Source organism: Pinus tabuliformis, chromosome 2_1 (genome assembly GCF_031772625.1).
Source record: "Pinus tabuliformis cultivar Carrire ecotype Pingquan chromosome 2_1, CPIR1, whole genome shotgun sequence".
In the NCBI taxonomy this organism is placed as follows: Eukaryota; Viridiplantae; Streptophyta; class Pinopsida; order Pinales; family Pinaceae; genus Pinus; species Pinus tabuliformis.
The window spans coordinates 235,869,512-235,877,501 of NC_142299.1; positions in this window are offsets into that span (position 1 = coordinate 235,869,512).

Genomic DNA, 7,990 nt, shown 5'->3' on the forward strand with positions numbered 1-7,990 from the left:
ATGCCAACAAGTCTAATGGGTGCTTTGTGTAGCCTTTTTGGTCAACTTGGAGACAAAATTGAAGGTCTTAATGAGCACTTGGCAGCCAAATTCGTGGGAAGACAAGCTAGAGGATTTGTAGGAAGGTGTCCCCCTCATTTATGGGCCCTTACCTCGAATTCTCCACCATCAGCTCAGAGTTCAAAGGCCACCAAATCAATGAGCACAAGGGCAACCAAGCAAGTCAAGTAGGACTGCTGTTAACTCCACGTTTTGGGCAGCCGAGTCCCTAAATTTTAGGTGGACTGTTGGGTCATCAAATTGTATAAATAAGAGGGCTTAAGACCTCATTTCAATTAGTCAATTTGGGTTAGCCAGTTAGTCAATTTGGTGTTTTCTCTTTGTAAGCCAGTTTTGGCATGATGTTAGACTCATGATTATTTAATAAAGGCAGGCAGCTTTGGATTCAATTCTGAGTTTTTAAGGGAGCTATAGCTCTCAGGTTAGGGCCCAACCTGAGAGCAATAGACCTCCTTTCCTTTGTATTGTTACTTGTTTTTTATCATTGCATTTCTTTCCTTTACTTGCACTTGAAAAATACAGTTTGCTGAGTTGACTGTTTCGGTTTGGTTATGTAGGTTAGTTTCATGAATGCAGTTGTTTCATTAGTTCAGAATTAGTGTAGGGAGATTGAAGTTAAGTTGAGTTCCAAAAGGTTGAATGCATGCTCACTTTCACCTTTGTTTGGGGACCGGAAGTGTAGACCTTGCCAACTGCCAAAAAAAACACTGTTTCAACATATGCATGCAAGTATTGATGTAATGTTTTCGATTTAAGAATTGTTCATGCGATTATATCTTGAGTAATGACTCTTTGGTTCAACATCATGCACGAATTCCTTTCAACTTACGTTGCTGTTCTTTGATTCCTAATAAAACAGTTAGAATAGGTTGGTGAACTTTCGTTTACATGCAAGATAAGGGTGATTTGTTTCATTTCCACTACACAGCACCACTTCATCGTGTTCTTCTCTTCTTAACCACGCCTAAAGCCACCTACTTGACCTCTGTCCAGCTCGTTTACCTTCCAACTCTTCCATTGTCCACGTAGCACCATTTTCTTGACCTTTCGTTGCTTCCATCCTTCTATCCACCAACCAACTTCATGGACTCTTTCCCCATCTTATTTCTCTGTCCCTGAGCCATCACAGCTCCATCTCCACCTTACCTATCCACCCATACCGCTCCATCACTTCACCATCACCCAAAATTCCCACGGTAAAGCATCCTGTAGAAGTTAGCAGACTTCCTGTAGAATTCCTGAGTTTCCTGTAGGAACCCCTGCAGACATCCTGTAGGAGCTTGCAAACTTGGTTGCCGAGCATCTGAACGTTGTGGACTTCTGTGGACTGATGCTAGGGATCCCCTGGGACCTCTCCTAGCCCCCTTGACCTTTCCCAAGCTTTCCTTCCCTTCGCACCACCTCTGCACAGCCAAACCCTAATAAGAAACAAAATCATAATCACTCCAACCACTTAAGCAAAAACACAAAAACAATGTTCTTTTCAATAGAAGTAGTTTAAGTTCATGCATTTCATATTACTAGAGGTAATGGCATCATTCTTAGACATTTGCACTCCCACCATGGCATCATAGATATTAAGCTAGTCAGATTAGGGTTTACTAGGGTTTCCATGTTTTGGTTGGCTTTCAGTTCATTTTTGCAAAGTAGATTAATTTCCTTTGAGATAGCCTTCGTCCATCATTTAGCAAGCTTCTTTTGAGAGCATATAGAAGTTGGCTTGAGCCCTAGCGGACTTGTGCCAGCTGACCAAGTGACAGCTGCGACAAGAGCTAGTACTTGTGCATACAGCACCGTCACTTCCAAGTTTGTATGAACTACCGGGTTGATAAAATTAGAGATAGGAAGCCCCAGGAGTTGTAGCATTATTGCTACAATACTAGAGCCCACCATCTTTTTGGCGCCGTTGCCGGGGAAGCGTCAGAGTATTGGTGATTGTCGCTTTTCTTCTATTTTCCACTACAATCTTCTTCTAAGTAGTTTATTTCGTTTCCATTATGCAATTTCGTTTATGCAAAAGTAGATTAGCATTTCCCGCTTTCATAGATTAACATTTCAATTCTGCAATTTCAATTCCGCAATTTCAATTCTGCAAGCGTAGACTAGCATTTCATTCCTGCAATTTCTTTTGAGCAAAATAGATTAGTCCTTTCCTGCTTTCATTTCAATTCCGCATTTTCATTTTAGCAAGATAGTAAGTTGCAGTTCAATTTTTTTTCAGTTTTGCATGTAGAAGTAGAAAACAAAAAAACGAAAATCAACCAAAAAGATTTCATTTCATGCCTTGTAGGAGTAGAGATAATTTAGAAAAATATTTGCACAACACCCCCCACTGCTTCACACAGCCAGCCTTCGCTCTTCTTCGATGGCTGTGACTAAGAAGAACACCTGGGTGGACATCAAGGCATATTTAAAGAACCTATAGGGGAGAAGAAGAAGGAACCATTCCTCTAGAGCAAATGGCTACAAGCAGACATGTTGGGAGCAGTCCCTTATCCAAAGATGAATTTGAAAATCAGATCGAAGGTTTCAAGAGTGATATGAGGCAGTTTCTTGCCATGCAACTGGATACCTTGCGGATCCAAAAGAAGCAAGAAGAAGCCAAGAGGGCAATGGTCATCTTTTGTCCTAGGTGCACTAGGAAGCATCCTAGGAACGAATGTCCAATGCACTCCCTAGAAGTGTGTTTCATCTGTGAAGAATACCATCCTACAAATCAGTGCCCTTCTTTGCTTGGACTTAAAGTTGCATATCAGAGAGCCAAAGGAGCCACTGAACCACTCCATTATATGAACCAAAGGAGGCCGCATGGACCTAGATCTTACCAGCAAGAGCTGCAAGGGACACCTGAGACCTATTATGACCCCTACCAAGCCACTTTCATGGCTTCTTGGGGTCCCCCTGCTCATCCTTCCTGGTTCACACCTCCTCCTTGTTCCTTCACAGATCCATATTATGCCCAACAAGTTTCTCATTCATTTCACTCTTATGCTTAGCCACAGCCTCAGTGGAATACACCTTATCAAGAGTGGAGGCCCCAGTACAACTCTCATCCCGCTCATTTTCCTCCACCACTTGCTCATCCACAACCATCGCCTCTTCCTCCACCAAGGCAACCCCAAATGCCTACCCAACCACAATGCCATCCATCTCCATCTCAATTTCACACCTCTACTCAACTACCCGTACCATTTCCAAAACCATACAGTGGAGTAGCTCAACCCCATTGCAAATCTGAGGCACAACATATCCAAACAACTCCTCTTGAGCCCAATGATCTTCACCAAAGCTCAGGAAGAGTGTTGCAAAGCAGAGATTATATTGACAACATTGAATGACCAAAAGCAAAAGAAGATTCCAAAGAGGAGATCAAAGAACCATGGGCTGCACTTGATGAAGAGAAGAGATTAGAATCAAAGATCGAGAAAGCTTCCTCATGGTTACCATCAAGTCTTCCATGTATTCAAGAGAAAAATCAACAAAAAGAGGAAGATCAGAAGGTCATGATAGAAGGTGACATGAAGAATGTTCCAGATCAGCAAAAGAACCAAGGATATCAAAGCTATATTTAGATATGGTTTCGAAAGGTCACTAAGTTGCAGCAGTACTTTCTTCCTCAGCTTTGTTTGATCCCTTCAACGCCAGATCATTTGGTCTCTGAGATCTGGATACTTGACCAAGCATGCATTTCGAGCCTTCACATCATTTTTTCTCTAATCTCGATGTGCACATGGCTCCATTGGAAGTATTCTTATACTTGAAAATGATTTTGTTTTTCAAGTAGGGTAGGGTAGAAAAAAAAAAAAAAAGAGAAAAAAATAAAAATAAGAGAAAAATAAAAATCTAAGGTGAAAACCTCCTTAGAGGCGCCTTAGATTGGCTCATTGATTGAAAACCTCCATGAGGCGGTCAATGGGTTGGAAAAAAGAGAAAATAAAAAAGAGAATAAGATCTTTGGGTGAAAACCTCCCTTGGAGGCGCCCAAGGCAGACAATTAGGGTGAAAACCTCCATGAGGCGCCCTAGTTGTTTTTCAAAAAAAAAGAGAAAAATAAAAGAAAAATAAAACTAATCTCCATTGGCTAATTGCAGGTTACAAGAAGGACGTTTCATGACAGGAGGAGCACTCAAATCAAGGTCAAAGGAATTTTCTTGTGCCTTCTACAGGAAGCTCTGTATTTCTACAGGAAATATCCTGTAGAAACTTTGGACGAACCAAGTTCAAGTCTAAAATGGAATCTGATGGTGGGAATCTGTTGATTAGGCCTACAAGCACTTGTGTGTCCATCCCTTGCCTTTCTCCATCATTTTTTCCACCTCATTGTGCTTCTCATTGTGCTTCTACAGGAACTTCCTGTAGAAATTGTGGGAAACTAGACATGGATTTCAAAAAGTGGTTTGGCCAACATGGTAGCTTCCTCGAGGGTTCAGAAGTCCTCATGCAATCTTCCAACTCCTCCTCCATCATCTCCATACCTGCATCACAGCCCAAGCTCAGTTTTCCCTTCCATGCAAACACATGCAAAGTGCCTTGAAGCAAAAAGACATAGAGCAAAATTTGTTTTTTCCATAACTTGAGAACCATGCATCCATTTGACAAACCGTTTTATGGGGAATTGTACAAGGTTGATGGCAACATGCCTGAGCAGTTCCATGCAATTCCGGTGCACGGTTTCCAAGAAATCAGCCTCCATCACCATCAGCCATTTTTGCATTTTCTCCATAACCGTGCATCCGTTTCAAAACATGTTTCATGGGGATATGCATGTGAGTGATGGTAACCTACCCAAGCAGTTTCAGTCGATTCCGATGCACGGTTTCCGAGAAATCGAGCTCTGAAATATTCAACCATTTTCCATTTTTCTTGAAATCTGTGCATCCATTGATCACGATTTTGCTATGGGAGATGCATAATGATGATAGAAACATGCTCAGCAAGTTTCAGATCGATCCGCTTTGCCGTTTGGGAGAAATGGCGAAAACAAGTTCTGGTTTTGTGACCATGCAGCAGCAGCAGCTTGAAGGTGCAGATCTGAACGTGGAAACAATTGCATGCAGCTCAGATCCGGCCAGAGGACACCTGCACAAGGAAAAGCAATCAAAAATCATCAGCCAAGCCCTCATGCAATCAAGGGATCCAAGCATGCAGCAGCAGAACATGAGCATGCAGCAGCAAAAAGCTTCACAAGCAGCCGTTTGACTTCAGGTACGTGACTAAACCTTGTTCTTCTATTGCATGAATCTAATCTAAGCATTGCATGAACGAATGAGATGGTTGGATTCAGCCAGGAAGCTAGCCATATTCGATTGCACTCATCCAGGCAAAAATCACGCATCATGCATGGATCAGTCATTCACGTGGAAGTTGGAAAACACAGTTAGTGGTAGATCTGTTGAACTCTCGTGCACAGGACGTCAAATAATTAACAGAGAGAAGAAGACATGTATCACTGCAGTTTGAAAAATCTAGCGCACATGTTTTTGCCACCTCATCACCAATCACACAGCAATTAAAGACGGCTTGGCTGAAACTCATGAACTGCTGTTCATCTGCACTTTCCATGTCCTCAACTGAAGTGTGCACAATCAGTTAATTGGTTCTCTATCATCAACTCATTTGATGATTGTTTTATTTCTCTCCGAAATTGTTGCAATGATCATGATGCGAACATTGAGCCGTGGAAGTTTAATGACAGCTATGCTACTATTATGGGTGTTTATGGGTTTCTTTGCAGGGTATGCATTGTCACGTCTATCTAAGATGTTTAAGAGCACAGAACAGAGGAGGAACATGCTGAAACCACATTCTTGTTTCCAGGCATTGCCTTTTGCATTTTCTTTATTCTCAATGCACCGCTATGGGAAAAAAATCAGCTGGTGTAGTTCCTTTCGAGACTATGTTTGCCTCGGTCCTTTTATGGTTTGGAATTTCTGTGCCAGCAGTTACTTTGGCTACAATGAGCCTACAATTGAAGATCCAGTGAAGACCAATCAAATCCCCAGGAAGGTTCTAGAGCAAGCTTGGTATATGCAGCCCATTTTTTTTTTCAATACCAATTGGAGGCATGCTGCCTTTTGGAGCTGTATTCATTGGACTGTTCTTCAGATTAACTTCAATATGGTTGCATCATTTCTACTGTATATTTGGGTTCCTGTTCATTGTCTTTGTGATCCTCATTGTTACATATGTAGAGATCACCATTATCTTGTGCTACTTCGAATTGTGCAGTGAACTGGTGGTGGAGATCTTATTTGACTGAAGGCTCCTCAGCATTTTACTTATTTCTCTATGCCACATTCTATTTCTTCACCAAGCTGGAGATGACAAAACTTGTTTCTAGAATTTCATATTTTGGCTACATGCCCATCATGTCATACTCATTTTTTGTTCTGACCGGTATAATAGATTTCCATGCATGCCTTTGGTTTGTGCGGAAAATATACTTATCAGTGAAGATTGACTGAGGCTCTGCATGCAGCTACCATTTTTCAGAGGGGCCATTTAAATTTCAAGGTTTGGACATAATCTGATCATGGTTTAGCCTTCTACAAGAAGACAGAGAACTGTTTCTATAGGAAGTTTGAAAAGAGGGAAGCCAAAGGAGAAATCAGCCGAGATGTTAGCCAAAGAAGCCACCAGGGCCATCAAAGACGAGGAGAGGGATTGGTTGCTCAGAGGATGAGCAACACTTTCAGTAGGGGGGTGATGATGAGCCCCAAAAATGGACAATTATTTGGGCTCATTCAACCTCCTAATTTGACTTAATCCACCATTCTCATTAGTTTATTGGATGTTTTTGATTATATTTATGTTAATAGAGTGAATTTGGTTAGTCATTATGCCAACAAGTCTAATGGGTGCTTTGTGTAGCCTTTTTGGTCAACTTGGAGACAAAATTGAAGGTCTTAATGAGCACTTGGCAGCCAAATTCGTGGGAAGACAAGCTAGAGGATTTGTAGGAAGGTGTCCCCCTCATTTATGGGCCCTTACCTCGAATTCTCCACCATCAGCTCGGAGTTCAAAGGCCACCAAATCAATGAGCACAAGGGCAGCCAAGCAAGTCAAGTAGGACTGTTGTTAACTCCAAGTTTTGGGCAGCCGAGTCCCTAAATTTTAGGTGGACTGTTGGGTCCTCAAATTGTATAAATAAGAGGGCTTAAGACCTCATTTCAGTTAGTCAATTTGGGTTAGCCAGTTAGTCAATTTGGTTTTTGCTCTTTGTAAGCCAGTTTTGGCATGATGTTAGACTCATGATTATTTAATAAAGGCAGGCAGCTTTGGATTCAATTCTGAGTTTTTAAGGGAGCTATAGCTCTCAGGTTAGGGCCCAACCTGAGAGAAATAGACCTCCTTTCCTTTGTATTGTTACTTGTTTTTTATCATTGCATTTCTTTCCTTTACTTGCACTTGAAAAATACAGTTTGCTGAGTTGACTGTTTCGGTTTGGTTACGTAGGTTAGTTTCATGAATGCAGTTGTTTCATTAGTTCAGAATTAGCGTAGGGAGATTGAAGTTAAGTTGAGTTCAAAAAGGTTGAATGCATGCTCACTTTCACCTCTGTTTGGGGACCGGAAGTGTAGACCTTGCCAACTGCCAAAAAAAACACTGTTTCAACATATGCATGCAAGTATTGATGTAATGTTTTCGATTGAAGAATTGTTCATGCGATTATATCTTGAGTAATGACTCTTTGGTTCAACATCATGCACGAATTCCTTTCAACTTACGTTGTTGTTCTTTGATTCCTAATAAAACAGTCAGAATAGGTTGGTGAACTTTCGTTTACATGCAAGATAAGGGTGATTTGTTTCATTTCCACTGCACAGCACCACTTCATCGTCTTCTTCTCTTCTTAACCACGCCTAAAGCCACCTACTTGACCTCTGTCCAGCTCGTTTACCTTCCAACTCTTCCATTGTCCACGTAGCTC